This window comes from Homalodisca vitripennis, chromosome 5 (assembly GCF_021130785.1).
Source record: "Homalodisca vitripennis isolate AUS2020 chromosome 5, UT_GWSS_2.1, whole genome shotgun sequence".
Taxonomy (NCBI): Eukaryota; Metazoa; Arthropoda; class Insecta; order Hemiptera; family Cicadellidae; genus Homalodisca; species Homalodisca vitripennis.
Window position 1 is genome coordinate 184,167,116 of NC_060211.1, and position 24,873 is coordinate 184,191,988.

Sequence of the window (24,873 nt, forward strand, 5' to 3'; positions counted from 1 at the left end):
TTTTTCATAAAATTTAATAAACGTATAAAGATGCAGGTACTCCAACTTCGAATTTGCTCGAATTTATTAAGACATTTACAAATTTCCAGCAAAACTTATAAAAAAGGAACAACTTTCCAATAGAAACAACTAAGCCTAATTATTACTGATGTCCAAAAGAATATTTCCTGTACACAATTCCTTATAGATCTTATGAACCTAACCACGTTATTATTTATGCTTATGTCATCAGAGATTCATACGACATCTACCAGGTTTTAACAAACAGGTTGTTGATGCTGAATAGTACCGTTAATCATTGCGTTCATTTGACGGGTCTGTAACTAAGTAAATGTAGTTGTAGTTAAAGATTGGTGCAGAATTTCTTCTCCCTTCTCCCTTAAAGATTACCTCTCTTAAAAAATTACATTTCATCAGGTTTTTTACTAGAAGATTGAAGGTGCCACAATAATATTACAGTACTTCTTCCATCACTTTTAATATCTCAACTTTTTGCCAGCTACGTTAATGGAACACTGTGGCATAAGGAGTAGCCAAGAGAAAAATGGTGGAAGTAGTTAAGATAAGTTAGGTAGGAACGGTTTTGGCACACAATTAGTCACCGGAATAGTCATTTACAGCACCTGCGGCTCTGATGAAGATCTTCACCCACTTAACTACCCATAGCTTACTTTAGAGAATATTCTAAACTGATAGTAACGAATCACATAGTAACTAGATATTATATAAAAGGTTAACAAAATGTATTTATAATGTCATCTCATCAAATAGAAACCCTAAAGCGACTTTGATAGCTACGTCCCTGGATGACACATTGTCTGGAAACTGTCTAGGCACTGCCTACAGTTCACGCGTCAGCGTTAGGCTGAGTGCCAGTCTGACCCCCACTGTCAACAAGGTCACTGTAGGTAAACACATCCTGCTACCAAGTTACTGCATACACTAGCTTTGTCCCTGGATGTCACATTGTCTGGGAACTGTCTAGGCACAGCCTACAGTTCACGCGTCAACGTTAGGCTGAGTGCCAGTCTGACATCCACTGTCAACAAGGTCGCTTTAGGTAAACACATCCTGCTACCAAGTTACTGCATACACTAGCTTTGTCCCTGGATGTCACATTGTCTGGGAACTGTCTAGGCACAGCCTACAGTTCACGCGTCAACGTTAGGCTGAGTGCCAGTCTGACATCCACTGTCAACAAGGTCGCTTTAGGTAAACACATCCTGCTACCAAGTTACTGCATACACTAGCTTTGTCCCTGGATGTCACATTGTCTGGGAACTGTCTAGGCACAGCCTACAGTTCACGCGTCAGCGTTAGGCTGAGTGCCAGTCTGACCCCCACTGCCAACAAGGTCACTGTAGATAAACACATCCTACAACCAAGTTACTGCAAACACTAGCTACTTTTCTGGATGGCACATTGTCTGGGAACTGTCTAGGCACAGCCTACAGTTCACGCGTCAGCGTTAGGCTGAGTGCCAGTCTGACCCCCACTGCCAACAAGGTCACTGTAGATAAACACATCCTACAACCAAGTTACTGCAAACACTAGCTACTTTTCTGGATGGCACATTGTCTGGGAACTGTCTAGGCACAGCCTACAGTTCACGCGTCAGCGTTGGGCTGAGTGCCAGTCTGACCCCCACTGCCAACAAGGTCACTGTAGATAAACACATCCTACTACCAAGTTACTGCAAACACTAGCTACTTTTCTGGATGGCACATTGTCTGGGAACTGTCTAGGCACAGCCTACAGTTCACGCGTCATCGTTAGGCTGAGTGCCAGTCTGACATCCACTGTCAACAAGGTCACTGTAGGTAAACACATCCTACTACCAAGTTACTGCATAAACTAGCTACTTTTCTGGATGTCACATTGTCTGGGAACTGTCTAGGCACAGCCTGCAGTTCACGCGTCAGCGTTAGGCTGAGTGCCAGTCTGACATCCACTGTCAACAAGGTCACTGTAGGTAAACACATCCTACTACCAAGTTACTGCATAACACTAGCTACTTTGTCTGGATGTCACATTTGTCTGGGAACTGTCTAGGCACAGCCTACATTTCACGCGTCAGATCGTTAGGCTGAGTGCCAGTCTGACATCCACTGTCAACAAGGTCACTGTAGATAAACACATCCTACTACCAAGTTACTGCAAACACTAGCTTTGTCCCTGGATGTCACATTTGTCTGGGAACTGTCTAGGCACAGCCTACAGTTCACGCGTCATCGTTAGGCTGAGTGCCAGTCTGACCCCCACTGTCAACAAGGTCACTGTAGATAAACACATCCTACTACCAAGTTACTGCATACACTAGCTACTTGTCTGGATGTCACATTATCTGGGAACTGTCTAGGCACAGCCTACAGTTCACGCGTCATCGTTAGGCTGAGTGCCAGTCTGACATCCACTGTCAACAAGGTCACTTTAGGTAAACACAATCCTACTACCAAGTTACTGCATAAACTAGCTTTGTCTGGATGTCACATTTGTCTGGGAACTGTCTAGGCACAGCCTACAGTTCACGCGTCAGCGTTAGGCTGAGTGCCAGTCTGACATCCACTGTCAACAAGGTCACTGTAGGTAAACACATCCTACTACCAACTTACTGCATAACACTAGCTACTTTCTGGATGTCACATTATCTGGGAACTGTCTAGGCACTGCCTACAGTTCACGCGTCAGCGTTAGGCTGAGTGCCAGTCTGACCCCACTGCCAACAAGGTCACTTTAGTCTACTACAAAGTTACTGCATACACTAGCTACCTTTTCTGGATGTCACATTATCTGGGAACTGTCTAAGCACTGCCTACAGTTCACGCGTCAACGTTAGGCTGAGTGCCAGTCTGACCCCCACTGCCAACAAGGTCACTTTATGATCCTACTACAAAGTTACTGCAAACACTAGCTACTTTTCTGGATGTCACATTATCTGGGAACTGTCTAGGCACAGCCTACAGTTCACGCGTCAGCGTTAGGCTGAGTGCCAGTCTGACCCCACTGCCAACAAGGTCACTTTAGTCCTACTACCAAGTTACTGCAAACACTAGCTACCTTTTCTGGATGTCACATTATCTGGGAACTGTCTAGGCACAGCCTACAGTTCACGCGTCATCGTTAGGCTGAGTGCCAGTCTGACCCCCACTGCCAACAAGGTCGTTTTAGGTAAACACATCCTGCTACCAAGTTACTGCATACACTAGCTTTTCTGTCACAGTCACAGTTCAGTCATGTAATAACTACAGTTCACGCGTCATCGTTAGGCTGAGTGCCAGTCTGACATCCACTGTCAACAAAGTCACTTACTGCAAGTTACTGCATACACTAGCTTTGTCCCTGGATGTCACTTTGTCTGGGAACTGTCTAGGCACAGCCTACAGTTCACGCGTCAGCGTTAGGCTGAGTGCCAGTCTGACATCCACTGTCAACAAGGTCACTGTAGGTAAACACATCCTACTACCAAGTTACTGCATAAACTAACTTGTCCCTGGATGTCACTTTGTCTGGGAACTGTCTAGGCACAGCCTACAGTTCACGCGTCAACGTTAGGCTGAGTGCCAGTCTGACATCCACTGTCAACAAGGTCACTGTAGATAAACACATCCTACTACCAAGTTACTGCATACACTAGCTTTGTCCCTGGATGTCACTTTGTCTGGGAACTGTCTAGGCACTGCCTACAGTTCACGCGTCAGCGTTAGGCTGAGTGCCAGTCTGACTCCCACTGCCAACAAGGTCACTTTAAGTATAGGCCTACACATCCTGGTCCCATAGCATAGCAAACATAGCTAAGCACTGAGTTTAACTCAATAATTACCTTATGTTCTGTGTTGGATGGAATTTTGATCAATAAGTAAGTACGCACTGATAAGGGGATGATCTGAACTTTCTGTGAGCTTTGGCACTTGAATATTGAGCACGAGTCCCTGAGTTGTGAGTATTTCACGCCGCAAAGTTGGCAACATCTTGGATTAACCGGTCTTCGTGGCTGGCTGTGTATTGAAAGTACCATTTTTAGTATAAAAATATACAGTTTTAATCTTTAACGATCATTTGGCGGCAACAACTGTCTGAAAATTTTGGTCTCAAGTCCTGATTTATGTATGATAAATTTACCAATATGATCTTTCCATGAAACTATACGAATTTTTCTGTTTTCAATAAGATGATCAGCAGATCTCGGCTAATATATCTACACATTTATTAAAGTGAAAATGTTGAAGTCAGGGCTACTTAAAATCATGTCGTTTTCTTTCTGCCTGTCTGTCTGTCTGTGCAATAACTCCGGTAGAAATTTCATAAAGACTTAGTAATATTAATTTATATTGGTCTGAAGAAGAAACCTATAGATTTTTCGTTCAAAGTGTCAAAGGATTGCAAAGTAACAGAGGCACTAATCCGGGGAAAAAGTGCAATCAGTCGGTAAAGACCTTGGTTACGTTCTGTCAGGTCCTTTGATATTCGGTCGCATCCAGTTTTTCTTTCCTTATTATCACATTTTCTTCTTCGTTTTCGCTAACACCACACTTAAATACGTTAAAGTCTTGCAATATTTTTGATTCGGGAGAGACATCTTCAATCAAATGATGTTAAACTGTAATTGGTAAAATAATTTGGCTTTTGGAGAGGCATCTTCAGTCAGAAGATGTTTAACCGTAATTGGTAAGATATTTTGGTTCTGGTAGAAGCATCTTCAGTCAAAAGTTGTTAAACTGTAATTGGTAACATATTTTGTCTTTGGAAGAGGCATCTTCAGTCAAAAGATGTTAAACCGTAATTGCTAAGATAATTTGGCTGTAGATGATTTGCTGCACCAAGGTCGAAATAACTGAAGACCTTTATTGAGTTAGCAATATTTGGACGCTGTGCAATCTCATGACAACGGCCGCATATTCCTAAAGAGTAGAACGAGAGGTTGTGAAAGCTTATGTAAGGAGTTATAAGGACTTGCGAGTGTACCTATAATAAGTCCAAGAGCCGAGGGAGTCATATGTAAAACTCTTTTAAGTCTCTAAGTTCTTGTTTCCTGAAGGGTATCATTATCGTTTTCGTGTCTCAGGGTTGGTTTTAATTGAGTAAAGGTGACGATTATTAGAGGAAAAACTAGGAATCAAATTTTAAATCTTTTGTAATTTCCCCTGGATTGATATTTTACAGGAAATTCCTGTTCCAAATTTAAAACTAGCCATGTGCTTAGGGGATACAAATTGGCTCTGTTTTCGACTGCAAACTTAATTTCAAGAACATAACATGGCCCTGTAATGGTGCATAGGAAAATTATGTGACCACATCAACTGTAGCCGGCGTAGAATTACGTAAATAAAGCGTACTAATTAACATACAATAATTTGCTAGCGTACGTAACTAGAGAACTAGAGAAGCGGTTGCAGGAGTATGCTCGTTACAACTTAGTTTAATTGAAAGTTCGGAAAGAACGCCCACGACGTGGCATAAACACAAATACGAAAGCTTTTAAGACACGCGGCAAATTGAGCGGATAACTTTAGCTTAAGCACGATTTACACAATCCACTTCCGCGTCCAGTGCTTTGTGAGCTTGCCGTGCTTTGTTGCGACTCAGTTACACGTGGTAGTTCAGTGAAGCCATCTTACGCGTTTATAAATTGCAGCAATTATTTTCAAAATAAAAAAAATGATAGGTTTAATTTATTTCTCAACAACTGTGCAATTTAAATTTTATTCCAAAAAAAGTTTAATAAAGATAATATAATATAATACTGTATATAGATCACAGTATTGAAAATACAATAAAAAAACAAGAAATCTATTATTTTTTTTTTCGAATATGTAATCCTTATTTTAACATTTGCCGTTAATGGAAGGAACAAGAAACTCTTATATATAATTATCATTGTCGGTTTTCTGAAATTCTTCTCTAAATATACTTCTTAAATACGAGTATAGGTGTCCAATACATCTTTATTAACTTACAGAAGTACATTTTGAATGGGGCTGTTTACCAGAGTTGAGTGATAAAGGGAAAGTCACCTTTATATTTCCCGGGAAAGGGAAAGTAAATAAGTTATTACAATACAAAGTTCTTATTTTTAGGTTAGCCTTTGGACTTAACTTAATGTAGTCTACATCTTACATTACACTTTAGTACTATGTCAATCTGGATATATGCTTATGTTAATTTTTTTCCCAACTCCTTGTAGATCATCCTCTATTGGATGTAAAGAGCCAATAACTACTTTAAACATTTTTCTGTCTTCTAAGTTCTGTATTCATTTATTAAGTTTTAACATTCACAACTTGAGACAAGACAAGAATATCAAACCATCTAGAACAAGACCCACATTGTAAATGTTTCAAACTTGAAACCAATGTCAATAGTGAACCTCTTGAGGTCGGATTTGCGGCCTTGTACTCTAGTAATAAAAACCCTTTAATTTGATGTACTACTCGTCCTATACTCTATCTTATAACTCCTTCTGACTCCCTGCGGGCCATCCCCCTGTCATGACAAAAAATGGTAGTTACTTCAAAAAGTAGATTTATAGATTCAGTAATAATAAAGATACCAAGTTTTATTGTTTTACCTATACATGGGAATTGTCAAACCTGTGACGGGCCGTATTAATACCCTTTAATTTTCCAGTAAACATTGAATGGTAAAAAGAACTTGCTCCGACGAGGCTCGAACCCCGCTCTCTCACTTACCGGGCAAATACTCGTATGTTGCCACTACACCACAGAGCATATACATACAAATATAATTAACATACTTATACATACGTAATCACCATAACAAAATGCAGACATTCAAACCATTTCACGGTGAAATACATAACGCGTGCGAAACATTTTTTGCCCAGTTTTTTGTTGTTATTAATTAACAATGTAGTAATGAATGGACCGGACAAAGTCACAACAATGCACTGTCCCAAGGTTACGAGCGGGTGCGTGGGCTGCGATGGCTATAAAAAGTTTGTCTTTTCACGCGATTCCACTATTAACCTTTGCGATAAGTTGTTATGAAACGCGGGCTTAATGTCTTTAATATCACCGTGTTGACACAGAGAGATTGATAGCCGACCATGCGACAGTACGGCCTTCATAACACCGCTGTTGCTTCATTCGCTGACATTTGTGGCGGGGGTGGGGAGGGGGATAGATTAAAAATATCGTTAAGACAATGTGGCACCGTAAATCATTATTTCAGAACAATCTTCTTTTATAGGTATCGTTAGTAAACATTCGTAACAATTCTTCGAAACAAAACTAGCATTCAAATAAAGCTGAGGGGAGGGGGTAGATTAAAAATATCGTTAAGACAATGTGGCACCGTAAATCATTATTTCAGAACAATCTTCTTTTATAGGTATCGTTAGTAAACATTCGTAACAATTCTTCGAAACAAAACTAGCATTCAAATAAAGCTGAGGGGAGGGGGTAGATTAAAAATATCGTTAAGACAATGTGGCACCGTAAATCATTATTTCAGAACAATCTTCTTTTATAGGTATCGTTAGTAAACATTCGTAACAATTCTTCGAAACAAAACTAGCATTCAAATAAAGCTGAGGGGAGGGGGTAGATTAAAAATATCGTTAAGACAATGTGGCACCGTAAATCATTATTTCAGAACAATCTTCTTTTATAGGTATCGTTAGTAAACATTCGTAACAATTCTTCGAAACAAAACTAGCATTCAAATAAAGCTGAGGGGAGGGGGTAGATTAAAAATATCGTTAAGACAATGTGGCACCGTAAATCATTATTTCAGAACAATCTTCTTTATATATCGTAGTAAACATTCGTAAACAATTCTTCGAAACAAAACTAGCATTCAAATAAAGCTGAGGGGAGGGGGTAGATTAAAAATATCGTTAAGACAATGTGGCACCGTAAATCATTATTTCAGAACAATCTTCTTTTATAGGTATCGTTAGTAAACATTCGTAACAATTCTTCGAAACAAAACTAGCATTCAAATAAAGCTGAGGGGAGGGGGTAGATTAAAAATATCGTTAAGACAATGTGGCACCGTAAATCAATATTTCAGAACAATCTTGTTTCATATACAACGTTGGTAAACACTCGTGACAATTCTTCCCAGAAAACCAGAACTCAAATAAGGCTTCTAATACGGAATTTACAATTGTGAATACCTTTTATAATGTATTGGAAAATCGGTTAATGACTTCCCAACACAGTTTGCAGTTGTGTCTTCGGGCATAATTTATAATTACGGGAATTCCGTCGATGTCAAAGTCTATTAATCATTTGTGATCTTGTAATTAAAATACTGAATGTTGTAAAAGTATCTATGAATAAGTTTTGATAACGTTTCCCTTTATACAACCGTTAAAACTGTTGATTTGTGAATCAGAAAGAAACTGAATAACGTAGAAATAAATATTGTTACAGAGTGAAAAATGAGGAACACGTTAGAGTACGCGGGTCCATGGTGCATCACACAATTAAACGCAAGCATTTGTGTGATTATATAATATTGTAGATTATTGTGGTTAAAAGTGTTTCTGAATTATTTAGTTAGCCCACACCAAACCTCACAAAAACTTACTGTAGGCTATATGCTATATACGAAATCATCACATTGTAATCGTTATTCCAATGGTGCGATGCAGTTTTATTTAAAGTTGGAACTTTAGGCAATGTTATAATTAGGCTATATGGCTGAAAATAAAAATATGACATATTTACGTTATTCCATGGGTTATAGCTACAGTTATTCATATGTTTTTTTTTGTTTATTTATGACTTAAAACATTAAATATATTAGTTAAATACAATTTAAGAAAATTTTTATATTCTCTTACGAAAAAATCACAAACCTCCTTTACTTCACCGCTTGAATACTCGAAAATTATACACGTTACAAAACAAAAAATCGTTACGACGCGTAATATTCATGTGTTTTATATAATACATTTACCGTAAGTCTACAGCCACGATTAAGCGGGATAAAAGTGTTTAAAGCTAAACTCGATTTCATGGGGTAAAACTAAGGTTGCTTTAAAAAGCAACGATACAATTGTTTCAATAAAAAAAACAAAATGGCGTATAGCTGCTAAACAAAGTGGAAATTGGAAAAAAAATATTCTTCATTTTTAGCTTAGAATTACATAGAATCTTCAAAGGATAGCCAGCCATACGTTTTTGTAACACTCTGTATAAGTCTTTAGCAAGTACTATTATAAATTCATCAAATTAAAACTGCATGATAGAATGGAAAAGACGAATTCCTTACCATCTTGTAGACTAACGCAGTTGTTATCAGCAAATTATACCAGTGTAATCTTTAATCGCATAAACAAATGTAAAAGTAGCGTCCAATAAGGTTCATACATATTGAAGAGAACTACAAACACTGTTTAAAATGAAGAACCCCCGCTCTCTGGGAAATATTAAAATGAAGTAAAACTATCTGCTCGGACCAGCTTCAGCGTATTTTCTCGTCGCTAAGCTTTAACAACTCGGAGAGAGTAATTGGCTGGTGTTAATAAGCTACATTAACACTATAACCGGCGGTGCTCAGACTTCTGCTACTAACGAGAGTTAAATAAGTGTGTTTCCTGCTCTGTGGCTTATTAAAACAATAGTTTGCAGGGTAATATAGCTTCCTCTCAGCTTACTTAGTTTTATCCATTTCTACACCAGTACTTTCCTCCTTTTTAAGGAAAGTTTGGACCATAACAAGAGATACATTTTATGTGGTAAAAGTAAGTATGCTCTGTGTTTACATACCTTGAGAAGATCCTTACTGAAGATTAACAATGGCCCATGGCGCAGTGTAGCGGGTACAACGGTTATCGCGAGATAACCGGATCAAGCAACGGCGAGCGTGGTTGCTGCGTGGATGAGTGACCGCTGAGCGATCCTGTCCTTGCAAGCAGCCCGCCTGCCCGGGCCGTTGGTGGTGGTTCGGAAGTCACCTTTAAGCCGTTGGTCCTCAGGTTAAGTGTTAGAGAGGAATTCTTAGCCCTAACTTCGCCTGGTATAATAAGACATCTTTATTGTTTTTTACTTTTAACAATAAATAGTCGAATGAAAAAAAATCCCTTCCACTGTGGAGTACAGGCTGCGGTAGATTATATAGAACAAGAAACTGTGAAACCTCTCATTGCGCTTAGTCCTAAAAGAACCTTTGGGCTTGCGTTACGAGGTGACAGGATATTCAGGATGGGTGGTGGGTAAGGCCCTCTCCTGTCGAGATCCGTGAGGAGGATAGTGGGCTCAGTCAAGTCACCTTGGAAGAAGGAAAGGCCAACTCTGTTCCAGCATATCCAGTCAAAGCGGGCAGCGTAAACCATTGTCTTGATTGTAGGACTGTAGGTCCACGCCTAGTTTTGACGAGGGTGGCTGACGTCACCTTTCTGCAGGGTAGGACAGTTAGTCCACGCCGACACCTGTGGACTAACTGTCCTACTTTTCAAAACTGACCTGGCCGTGCATTAGTTTTTATACCTGCGCTCATTCTTCATTGTGATCAGTGATGATTCCACTACACTCGCACAGCGTAGAATGCTAAAGCAGTACATATTAACAACAGTTTACTCAAACCAAAACTCAAGCTATCACATATGAAGTAGATTGCTAATTTGAATTATATTTAAACAAATTCCACACATCACTATATTACTATCGGAGTAATTCGGCATTATCCTAATGAACCATAAACATCTAAAGTAATTAAGTATTAATTATTCCTTCTTTTGGTCCATAGTTAGTATAGGCCCTAATAATGTATCTACGAGTAGACACTTCACGTAGTACAAGTTAATAGAAATGGAAAGTTTATTTATTGTTTTATTAACACTTGATAATTAAAACAACCAATAGGTTATATCTAATATATCACATTTATAGTCGTTTAAAATTACTTTAAATAGGTAACGATACGAAAACAAAATATTTTATTACTTTAAATAGTGGCTCTTGCCTATAAATCAAAAATAAATAATAACGAAACGTATTGCCTACAGAGATATACTAGCTTACATAATGACGCTAATGATAGGTTTTAAATGAACAATATTTAGCAGATATAGAGTATAGATCTGGAACATTCGTTCAAGTGCTGCAGAGTGATTACGACGATCCCCTGTCAACCCCTCGTCAAAAGAAACCCGTGAGTCGGACAGTGGGTCCACGATCCCGGCCTGGGACCCACTGTCCATCCCTTAAGAAGCAGGTAGGAAATGCTTCCGGCAGTTTTACGACGTGGACCTACAGTCCGTTTACCCATTGTCTTATGTCCAGACTAGCAACAGCCTTTAACTGTAAAGGAGATATTAAGCCATTCCAATAGTCATCTCCCGCAGCACACAAGGCATATCGTCATATCGATCCGCCCTTCAACCCCAATATCTAGACATTTACGGTTAACGATGTGCCGCTCCTGGACATCTATAGAATTGTCCTTATTTAAGGGGCAGTCTTTGCTATACCCATTGTAGTTTCAGCTGGAAGGTGTAAATCATCTAGAAGTGATTTCTCCTGAGGGTTTTATAGATTATGTGCTTTTAAGAATGAGCATTTAAATAAATATTATGTTTGTACGAGCACTAGGGAAGCAAGCTTTACAAGGATAGACAGGACAGATCCAGAACATGTACCCTGATAGACTAATGCCGTGAATACACACCCATGGGGCATGTACCAGTCAAAATATCTAAATTCACGAATTGGCAATTTTGAATCAACTTTATTACTCAATACTGTAGTTCTCTCCATGGATTTACAACAAGAAATTGGTCCACCCTGGAATATTAGTAGTCATCGCATACTTCAATAAAAATTGATATAATAAGAACTTCTACATAGTTCTACATACGTGTTCCTCTGTCTCCATTTGCTGTCTTCTCTGGTTGGACAAAGAGAGAAAGAATAGATAGTGGAAAGAAGGGATTGATAAAACCTGTACTACTTTATTTGATTCAAGTACTATGTTACGTTTCAAGCAATTTGTTTGATTCATACTTCATTGTTTGAGGTTAAGTAATCTCTGTAGTCATTCCAAACTTAGCTTCGTAAACGAGAACATTACTATAACTGCTCATTCAGTAAATATAATCCAGGGTGTGAAGACTGCAACTTGGCGGTAATCACAAAGCACAGGACGTGCAAATGGGCTTAAAAATCGTGCTTAAGCGCATTGTCATTTTCCGCGCGCTTTGAAGCACTCGTATATTTGTTTATGCCGTATTCTAGACGGATGTTCACCTCTAGTGTTCTGTATCACAGTCAGTAGCTTCACCTCGCTATTGGCTGATTGTGTGATTCACAAACTCGTTGTTGTATTTAGAATTTACAATTAACTGCTTAATCACTCATTTAAAACAAGACATCCTAGATATATTCAGTCAATTAATGGAAATAGTTTCAAGGTCTACTGTCTAAAAACAACAATACATTCAGTAAGCGATAGCTTCATTTGGCAAGGTTTCTTCTCTTATAAGATAAGAGTGATTTAAGAATTGTTTGAAGATTGCACGGAGCTGTGGCAGCCTATTCTAAGATTCTTGTAATTTATACAATACATCAAACATAATTGTGTATTATTTATACAAATAATAACTGCAGAGATATCGAAGTCGATCCAATGTCCACAACTGATCTCTCGTATGCTTGGAGATATCATCATACAAACTAATATGCTAGAGAACCCTGAGTGATATCCTTTAGTTGATGTGCGTCGAACAGCGGTTCTAAGGGTTGCAGAGATGTGGATGTCGTTCCTATGTCCGTAACTGATCTCTCGTATGCTTGGAGATATCATCATCCAAACTACGTAATATTCTAGAGAACCCTGAGTAATATCCTTTAGTTGATGTGCGTCGAACAGCGGTTCTAAGGGTTGCAGAGATGTGGATGTCGTTCCTATGTCCATAACTGATCTCTCGTATGGTTAGAGATATCATCATCCAAACTACGTAATATTCTAGAGAACCCTGAGTGATATCCTTTAGTTGATGTGCGTCGAACAGCGGTTCTAAGGGTTGCAGAGATGTGGATGTCGTTCCTATGTCCATAACTGATCTCTCGTATGGTTAGAGATATCATCATCCAAACTACGTAATATTCTAGAGAACCCTGAGTAATATCCTTTAGTTGATGTGCGTCGAACAGCGGTTCTAAGGGTTGCAGAGATGTGGATGTCGTTCCTATGTCCATAACTGATCTCTCGTATGGTTAGAGATATCATCATCCAAACTACGTAATATTCTAGAGAACCCTGAGTAATATCCTTTAGTTGATGTGCGTCGAACAGCGGTTCTAAGGGTTGCAGAGATGTGGATGTCGTTCCTATGTCCATAACTGATCTCTTGTATGCTTGGAGATATCTTCATCCAAACTAAGTTTCCTGATGATACCCTGATGACTCCATGACGATCGTGCAACTGAACTCATCTTCAACCGCAAATTAAAAGTAGTACAAAAAGGTTAATTGTGTTGAAGACTTGCTTCTTCTCTGTAACCGAAATATGGGTAACGATTTATCTCTTCAAATTAATTGGAAATAACATATAATTTAATTAGGTGAAGGGAAAGAGAGTGATCTGCGAGGAGGGTTTGGTCTAAAAGCAGAACGGAAACTCTTAAGGTAAACACAACTGCGACACACACTCTCTCACTCAAACAATCATCTCAAGCGTGGAACCTATCCTTGTGTCTCGCTTGTTGTTGTATTGGTGGATTTATTATTTCCACGTCACTTAGAACTTATTGAAGATTTAAATGTTAGCAGTGAGCGAATAATATAAAGCTAATTCAAGTCGTATTAAGTTGTTGTACTACCTACATAGACTTCATCTACTACTCTATCGTTTATAATTGTTAGGTTATTGTAACTTTTTAAGAACCAATTTAATATGTTTGTTTTGGTAAAAATACTATGGCGTAATAGATGTTTCTTAATATTACATTTCGTATCGTACATTGACAGTGTAAAGTGAAAACACTAAATAATTGCCATCGCCTTTTCCTTATACTTACAACATTTACATTCTTTTTAAAACAGGTCCTAGACTGTAAGTAGTGAAATTAAACCGAATTATTTAAATGGTAACAAAAATTAACAATACCAGTTTACTATTAGTATTTTTAGAAGAATAGCCTACATCGTCATTAATTGGTGAGTGGTCCAAAATTGTATCAGCATAAAAACTGGTTGACCTTTACTAAGTTCCCCAAAACGCTCAGATAGATTCCTCGAAAAGCGACAAAAGTAGACTGAATTCAATGTTGAATGGTGTTTAATAACACGATTGAAACGTTGTGGCCAGTTTGAAATTAGACTCGTAATGATTATCCTCTTTTATCACATTTTTATTGCAACCAAACGACCTCAGTAAGGGGAAAACTACACTATTCACAGAATGCTTGTCCTACAGAAATAATAAATACATTTTTAGCAGAAAACTTTTGAAGTTAAAATGCTGAATTTACTTTTTGGAAGTGAACAACAAACAGAAGCGAATGTTGTACAAAAATTACTCAATTTAACTACTGGACGAAATTTAGCATTTTGACAATCATTATTCGATGTAAATTGGCCGTAGAACGTCGATTGCACTCAATTTCTATGTAGGCTATTTTGAACTTTCTAACCATTATACCTTTCGAGGAACTAAACAACCCAGTTCTCAATTGATGCTTGCATTATTGGATATTCTACAAAATACTTCAGTTTAAAATAAGCACTAGACAGAATTTAATTTACAAACTACGGTTTTCGTGGTGAGAACTCTTGAATCTTCATCCACAGAGAAGCAAATTGTCTTGCCGGGATTGTCATACAAAAATAGCGCATTTTGAAGGGAATTTTCCCGCTCTGCCGCCAAAACGGCGCCCACCTCTGAGGACGCGAGACGCCGGAATTGAGGGCTCGGCTATTGCTGTGGGAATGTGGGCTAAAAACGTCCGTGCCCGGTAAACACACCAAACAAGGCGCCCTGTCGTCCCGCCATCGCGCCAACCCGCGCGCGCCACCGCGCCATCGCGCCTTGTATCGGGTAGGAATAGACGGCTATTTACATGATTGGTGAGCAGAGGGTCCGCGCCTGAACCGTCACTAGTCCCCGAGCCGCTGGAGCTACCGCCGCAGTTGTGGCTGAAAACTTTAATGGGAAATTCACTTTTTATCATTATTTGTTTTTAATTTGCAAAAAAAACACCCCATTTTCTAATATACTGCCGCTGCCATTGTAAAAAACAAACGGTGTTCAGACACCGCTAATTTTGAAAATCCTATTGATTTATGTTAATTGTAATAGGCTGAAGAATTAGGTTATAAAAGAGTACAGCAAAAGAGTGTGGCGTTTTGTGGATTGAAATCTACCCTCTACCTCAGGTTAAAATGTCCCTAAGGCATTAAAGCACTGATAATTGTGGTAATGGACCGACACTTCCTATAGTTACATAATTGAATGGTACCTGATAAACTGCAAGAAGTCCAAACTGGAGAGCATTAACCTAAGCGATATCAAGGCGTAGGAGCGGAGAGCACAAGCAACATGTTACACCCGAACTAGTGCAGGTGAAGCAAGTTTGTAACATTAACGATGCCATAACAATATCCGAAATGCTTATGTATTTTTAACCTTCCATCGCCAATAACTGGGTTAGGGAAATACAGTATGTCTAAGTGATCCAGCCTATTAATACAACAACGATAATGTGGCGTTTCAATGTAGCAATGCCATACAGTTGTACATAAACATACAAAACTATACAAAACTAGATCCATGAATCACTCTGCTCTGAAATGTATGTGGGGAAACTTGTAATGGGTGTAATCAATAGACTGACACTAACAGCAGACCTTACCTGTGTAGAGAGGGTAGGCCGTCATGTGTATTATACAGAGATATAATACACATAGTTTAGCCACATAATAACACAGAACATTGCCACCGTAACACTGACACATAAACATTGAAGAGGTTTTGATATCAAACACTGACTTTAATTACTTAAACATTAAATTATATTATTGTTTAAGTATGTACTGAAACATTGATGGGATACTAAACATTTTATGACACATACATTGATAAAGTTATATTTACGTACTCACACTTAGCCAAATACAAAGTATGGATTCACTCTGTTTAGTTTTTGATGGATAAAGATGGACTGATGGAACTCGGGACACCTTTCTAGGCAATATTAATGAATTTTTTTAATCACTGTTACAACTATGCCCATTCCTCCAAAATGATTTTCGAGGGGCGGCTCAAAGTTTAAATTTGTGACCCATTAAGTGACATTTGAAAGGTTTTGATAAAAGAAGAAGAACAGTTGAGACTAGAGCTTTCTATCTCAAACCAGTACAAAATGGCAGTTAGTTAAATTATTTAAAAATTAATCGAGTCGAAACAAGAACATCTACATTCAGAAGGAACTTCAACTATAGACAACCACGTTCCTTACAAACTCAAACCTGTTTAATTAAACAAGAGCGAATTATGATACTGATGATGCGAGGCTACGAAGACCGGGTGAGATGAAGATGAAGTAAGGAATATATTTAATGACACTTATCGCAATCGAAACCCTGTATCTAAATCAGGAGTTCAAAAATCAATCCAACGTTTCCAGGAAACAGGCAACGTTAAAGACCACCCCAAACCTGAACTACCAAAGTCGGCTACAAACGAAGTATTGTCACTTGATATTTTGCAGACTGTTGTAGAAACTCCTCATGGCTTGACAAGAAATGTTTCTCAAATATTAGGTATATCTCAAACATCAGTTTGTAAAGTTTTACACGACAGTGGTTATTAAGTGTACATTTGATTTTGTGACATAGTGATGCGGAATATTGATAATAACACAATTGATTAAACAAGTTTTTTTTTCTGAGATGAAGCAGCTTTCATGTCAAACGGTAACGTTAACAGACACAATGCTTGTTATTGGGCTGACCCTCAATGGATGGAAGAGCAAAATACCCAGCACTAAACATTTGTATTGGTATTATGAGGAATCAGTTTGTTGGGCCCTTTTTATTGATGGAAACCTTAATGCCGAGGTATAAAAGTTAATGTTACGACATCAGGTTTATCCAGCTATCCAAGTAACAACCAACAACTATAATGAGGTTTGGTTCCAGCAGGATGGAGCACCTCCACACTATGGCCTGCATGTCCGCGAGTATTTATTAATATTTTTCTACATCGTTGGATGGACAGAAGAGGAAGTATAGAGTGGTCACCAAGATCACCAGATCTAACTTGACTACTTTGTGCGGGGTCACATTAAAACAACGTTTATAAAACGAAACCCAGTATATTAATGACCTTAGGAACAGAATAGTAGGGGAAATTCCTAATTCCAAATTCCAAAAACTCCCGTGGGAATCCATACAGCGTGCCGTATCAAGTTTTTACAACAAGCTTGGACATTGTCAGACTGTCCTGGGCAGCAGTTTGACAATCTGGTATAAAAAAACAGGTTAGTAAGTTTTAGCCGTTTTATTGCTTAACGCAATTTTAATTACTAGTGCTACTGTAACTTTACATTTAATAATTTTAAACTGCCCCCCAAAAGCCCATTTTGGGGAAAAGGTTCCCTTTTGTTTCCTAGAGGGGTGTCCTGATTTCATTGTTTTATCTTTGTCCATTAACGATTGAGCTGTATACATCCGTCCTGATTTCATTGTTTTATCTTTGTCCATTGACGATTGAGCTGTATACATCCATGCTTTTAACTTAATTAATTTCAAAGAGCTGCTATGCTGTAGTCATCCCAATCCCAATTCGGGGAAATGGGCAAAGTTGTTAAAAAATTCACTTATATTTCCTAGAAAGGTGTCCCGAGTTCTATCCCTCCACCTTTATGCATAAAAAAAACTAAACAGAGTGTATCCATACCTTTATTGGATATAGAAATTTGTTATAGAACACGTAATAAACGGGCTAAATAAATTAGACATGGTTAAAATTTTGGTAATCTAGAATATTGTCCAAATATGTTTTCAAACTGACGTTAAGAAAGCCGATGTTCCATCAATTCCAGTACACTGCACTTCTATATTTGGGGGGTAGGGAGGTATATATACCATAGTAATACAGTATAGTAGTATATATATATATATATATATATATATATATAATAGTAATTAAATAGTAAATAGTAATTCTTATGGCTAAGTAGAACCCCGCTGATAAGCTTTGTTCTTTTAAATAACAAAATTTATGGAAATAAAACAATTAAATTAAATGCGATATCTCGAATATATTGACTTTGGGTGCAAATCATTAAAATGAGGGTTTAGAACCCGTCAAAACTACAAGTTCTTTGAGGTGTCTCCCACTGGTCCTGTCATCGGTTATTGTGCCTATGTTGATAAACTATATGGATTGCAAATGATTTAACCCAAATTTATAATTTCCTTTTACCAAACCAAATTTCTTTTTTATTTTGCCTTTTTTGTCCGATAAGTCCAAAATCAGCTTATATGGACTTAATTATACCGAAAAAATTGATTAAGTTCGTTTGAAAAACTCTCATTCACAGTTAATTTTGCTATTTACGTGAATGTAAGATTATTTACACATTTAGTTAGTATCTATAATTATTATTTGAATGTGTAACAGATCCACTAATTTATAATGGTATCTGTAATAAGGTTTTCTTTTCAAAACAAACAAAAAATTATGTAATTTTAGTGATATAAGAAGTAACATTAAATAATTTGCTAATCTACTTAGTCTAAAAGGAGAACAAGTGCTGCTACTAAGGTGTAAGTGTCCACTCAGATTACCATTAGATGATGTACTGTGTGGGAGACAATCTATCAATTTTATATTTACAGGTAGAGATGTGAATCCCTTTCGACACCTAGTTGCATCGGTCCTCCCACCTGTAGTCCCCGCGGTCTGTGTATATATGGCGACACTACACGCTCGCACTCCACCGAGAACTGTACAATATTGCAGCGTTCTATACACATCGGAACATTGAATGAATTACTTTATTATTAATTAATTTTTGTATATGCTTAAAATAAATAATCATATCTTTATTCAACCATTTGTATTGTTAATGTTGTTCATTCATTCATTAAAAAAAAAACACTTATCTATACGTTCATGTGAAATTATATAATTTTAACATTAACATTTTAATTTTTATGTAAATTATTGAGTTAAATTGTACATTAAGGTACATTTTCTAAATTTTAAAAGCAGTATTTTTTAGAAAAGGTAGGTAGATGAGATTTATTCCGATAACCTGTCTACTGTAAATCCATGCCCAATTATTAACAAGTCAGTGATAGAGATTAAAGTCAATATAGTTTAGTTCATTAAAATAATATTAAGTTACTAATCTAACAGGAGCCATAAACATATGGCTGAAAACAGAAAATTCGTTACCATGCCTGTGTGAACATAACACACTTACAGTAATCTTTCTGTTTCAATTTTTGTAAATCTGAAAATAATGAACTGGTTTTAGTACTTCGCTTCGGAATCTTGTAATCAGATTTTCATTTTGAATAATTTATCTAACTGCTCAAAAGTGCAATTTTGATTTAAGTTGTTCCCAAAGATATAGAATATTTAGTTATACCGTCTTTCCAAACAGCGGAATATGTGCGGTTGGAATTAATTATGTAAATATAAACAGCCGTGTACCTTAAACTTTCACAAAATTGCGATATGTGTATTTCCCCAAAATCTTTAAAGAATCCAAAATTTATCGAACTAATTAAAGATGGTTCACAGCTCTTAGTAGTCGATCCACATTTTATCCTTTAACAAACACGCTGCTGCTATAGTTCACTGCCCATACGAGAATTAATTGAAAATAATGGGACATTTTAATTAATAAACGAGTCAAAATTTGGAAAGTTATGCAAACGGAATTGAATTCCTGATAGCATTGGACGAGCAGTGTGATGTGTGGGAAGAGGTGGGAACAGCCTAATCGTCGATCGATAAGTGTGTGTCCTCCGACACCCGAGCTTCCGACTCTGATAGCAAGCACTGGACATCGTGACGGGGGTAGCGGGAAGTGCCGCAGAGTGGCATTGGAGCATTAGACTTGTTGCTCAGTCCGGATTAAGTTCATTGCAAAAAGTGACGATAGACGACCGAGTTTGAAGAAGGATAGTGGGAGAATCACTGGTGTTCGGGGAAGATCGGGAAAGATCGGCTAAGTTCGGGACGAGTCAATAAGGTGCAACGTCCGTAGGTCCTGGCGAAATGCCAGCGATCTCTCTCTCTCTCTCTCTCTCTCTCTCTCTCTCTCTCTCTCTCTCGCTCTTTGTCCCTCTCTCAGTCTCCATCCCTCTCCATCCACCATTGTCCCCTGCCCGGTACAGTTACGGCTCATGCTCTTCATGGCACGACCTCCTCGCCATTCGCACTCTGGAATCGGGATTCCGCCGGCCACATCGGCTAATTGTGCCGGCACACGCGCCGCCCGCCGGCTACGCCGGTCGGATGACGGTACTGCCGAGTTCTGACCACTGGAAGGACATTTACCGTCCTGGACCTTGAGATAAAAAGTTTATACAGATATCCAGGACATTACAACTTTTTAAAATTTAATATTGGGCAGAGTTAGATGGGAGTTATAGGCTATAGGTTTGAAAATTATAGACGGTGAGGAAAAATGCATTAGTACATGAGACAATCTTTCTTTAGAGTTAGTTTGTGATAAACAATATTATTAAATTACTTATAATACCGGATATTAATGTTGTAAAATAGGATATTCAGCTAAAATAAAAATGTAAACTGGGAAAATAGCCGAATAAACAAAATTGTAAACAAACTATATTACGTATCTTAGTAACACATGTGGTATTTTAACTATCAGCAAGATATCTAGAGAAAGCTTTCGCCTTGTGACTTTAAATTTTGTATGAAACGTAATTTGTGTAAACAACATGATGCTGTACATCTAGCAACCAGTAGGCTAGCACAACTTCTGTCTGTCTCTCCACAGTACACCTTAAGAATGTAATGAGCTACAGAATTTAAATTTTACATGCAGCCACGCGGAGCCTGTTACGCGACATTTAGTGAGGCGTACCTCTACATTATAACATTTTGGGATTATTAAATTTTTTAAATTTATAAAATAAAACTATAATCATTTATCTATTATTTTCATTAAACGAAAGTAAAGTCATACAAAAGGGTTTATAAACTTTAAAACTTGGATATTTGTGTAATATTTTGGATCATAGTGAATTCACCATATTGACATTTTGTAGAGTCCTAGAACCAAAGGTCAAAAATTGACAATTTCTGTAGGCCGGAAACCAATTCAAGTTCTAAAATTGAAAATTTGTGGAGTCCCGAAACTAATTGAAGACTTGATGACGTTACATAGCAAGTACTAAGTATGGGCGCAGAAGAGTGGTCAACAAAGTGCTTACACGTGGAGAAAATCTAAAAGGACTTTGCAACCGCAGAACCCCAGATTGACAATATTATAGAATCCTTTATTGTATCCGTTCGAGATGATTCGGATACAGACAGCAGTGACAGTGGCCCACAAGAGGAGGACCATTTGTGGGATTACACAACTCCAATGAAAAACAATAATTGTAGGTTACGTTTGTTATTATAAAATTACATTTATTCTAGTATTTTAATTAACTGAATATTATTGAATTAACTGAAAATTGTAGTACAGTATTTGTTGAAAGGGTAGTATTTGGGTTCCGTGCGCGCAGCTAAATTCCTCCATCTGTACGGTCTCATCCCCTGCGTACCTTTTAGTATTGAACTGTTCCAAAACTCACTTAATCATAACTTTGCGTTTGATTATTCTATGCAGTTTGTTTTGATTTCAGTATTATATCAATTAAACATGAAAGCAAATTAAAAATTGTTTATAAATTAATTGGGGAAGCATCATAGAGTAGTATAATCTATAGAGCGGTTAGCACAAAGTGTTTTCTAAGTGGCAGGATAATCCAATTGGGGCTGTTTTAAGTTCTGTTTGCAAATTATCTCTAAAATTTGCCTAGTTACTGAACGAAAAAGATTGTAATGTAAAAGAATCTATAGCTCCGGTCCTTGGAAGATAATAATAGGCTTCAAGTGCCATGAACTTAAGTTTTAAAGTATAAATACGTTTATATTTAAAGAGAGTCTCATGCCACATGTTCATTTGTCTAGTCTTTATAAAAAAACAATCAGTTTTTCGTGAAAGCGATAGAGAAGTTTCCCATGAAAGGAGATTAACATTTCGTCAACCACTCTAATTTTGGTGGTAAGCTAAATGAAAGGGTAGCGACACGGTTAAAATTCTGAATGGCAAACTTTCAAAGATCATACTTTTATAGCTTGCGCTTTACAATATTCACTATAGCTGACGGTGATAAGACTATTATTTAAATGTCCATAACTTATGTTTAAAAGTCAGGCTATACTATTATGTCATATGGGAAAGATTGACCACTTTGGTATGTTCAACGTTTTAACAAATCCCCGTTTCAATCCACACGTGTGCGGTGAGCGAGCGATATATTTTATAGAGGAGATGCCTCGATCGTTATATTTATTAGAGATTCCTCTATCGATTTCTTTCTTAGTTGAGATGCATCTATATCGATATTTTTCTTAGGGGAGATGCCTCTATCGATGTATTTATTAGAGGAGATGCCTCGATCGTTATATTTATTAGAGATTCCTCTATCGTTTTCTTTCTTAGTTGAGATGCATCTATATCGGTATTTTTCTTAGGGGAGATGCCTCTATCGATATATTTTATAGAGGAGATGCCTCGATCGTTATATTTATTAGAGATTCCTCTATCGTTTTCTTTCTTAGTTGAGATGCATCTATATCGATATTTTTCTTAGGGGAGATGCCTCTATCGATATATTTTATAGAGGAGATGCCTCGATCGTTATATTTATTAGAGATTCCTCTATCGATTTATTTCTTAGTTGAGATGCATCTATATCGATATTTTTCTTAGGGGAGATGCCTCTATCGATATTTTTATAGGGGAGATGCCTCTATCGATATATTTTATAGAGGAGATGCCTCGATCGTTATATTTATTAGAGATTCCTCTATCGTTTTCTTTCTTAGTTGAGATGCATCTATATCGATATTTTTCTTAGGGGAGATGCCTCTATCGATATATTTTATAGAGGAGATGCCTCGATCGTTATATTTATTAGAGATTCCTCTATCGATTTCTTTCTTAGTTTTAGATGCATCTATATCGATATTTTTCTTAGGGGATATGCCTCTATCGATATATTTTATAGAGGAGTTGCCTCTCGATCGTTATATTTATTAGAGATTCCTCTATCGTTTTCTTTCTTAGTTGAGATGCATCTATATCGGTATTTTCCTTAAGGGAGATGCCTCTATCGATGTATTTATTAGGGGAGATGCCTCTATCGATGTATTTATTAGAGGAGATGCATCTATCGTTTTATTTATTAGTGGAGATTCCTCTATCGCTTTCTTTCTTAGTTGAGATGCATCTATATCGATATTTTACTTAGGGGAGATGCCTATATCGATGTATTTATTAGAGGAGATGCCTATATTGTTTTATTTATTAGAGGAGATGCCTCTATCGATTTATTTATTAGAGGAGATGCCTCCATCGTTTTATTTATTGGAGGTGATGCCTCTATCGCTTTATTTTAGGTTCTGTACCTCTATAGATTTTTGTTAAGGGAAATGCCTTTATCAGTTTCTTTTTAGGGGGATTCCTCTATCGATTTCTTTCTTAGGTGCAGATGCCTCAATGAATTTCACAATTACATGTGTTCTCAAAAAATGTGAATTTTTTCATCAAATAAACTAGCACATTGAATCATAACTACATAACCATCGTTATCCATATGGGGGGGGGTCTAAGTCTATTAATATGAGTAAGTAATTATGAAAAGAGAAGGTTACGATGAGATGAAATCGTTTCGAGAGACCCTGCGAAAAGTTAGGCTCTGCCCAACCCCATAAAAGGTCAAGAGTCATACTCATAATCAAAGAAGCGTTGCCTAAATAGAGGTCGCGTTACATGCAAAATTTAAAATCCTTAGCTCACTTTTTCATTAGATATCGAGCGGAAATAGATATACGGGTAGTTAAACAGACAGGCATACAGAAAATGTTTTTGCCAGAATCCGGCAAAATTCACAAAAAATATCAAGTTTATAGTTAATTTAATTCTCACCCTGATGTGTAGACTTTATTAACGGTTGGCCAAATCCCAAGGAGTGATATGCACCATCTCCGACCTCTATATTATCTACATACAAATTTAAGTAGTAAAACTGACTATCTGAGGACTCGATAGAGAGTAAAACAAATCTTACCAACCAATCCTCCAAATATCACAAATTAAAATTTTAAATATTTTCAAAGAACCAAAACATTTATTTGCTCAAAAACCAGTTTACAAGTAAACTCGTCATAACTACAATAGTTTAACTAAAGCAATGTTCGTTAACAACACAATCAACAATACAAAAGATAAAATATATTGACACTAATAACTTTATATGAGAAGAGATTCTCAATTGTATATAGCATTCTTTCAAGGAAAAAGTGTTTAACTAACGTTTAAAGGCAATGTTTGAATTTGCATATTTAATGTCAGTTATAAATTTTCACACATAGGTGATGAGGCCCTTCTTCATGTGGCGGAATGGCTGTGAACTGCCAACATGGCCTTTCGTATTGCAGGAGTGGAAAAAACCCGGCGATAGTGAGGAAGCTAGGGTTCTTTGTGACAAAAATGCACCACTACCATAACCTACCAAGGTCAGAAAATTAAGTAATTTAAAATGATTTAGCTGTAATCAATCTGTTTACAAATTTATTTATTCTTTAATTTTATCGTTGCCATCATGGTTACCCGTAAGACCAATAAAAAGATTTTCGCT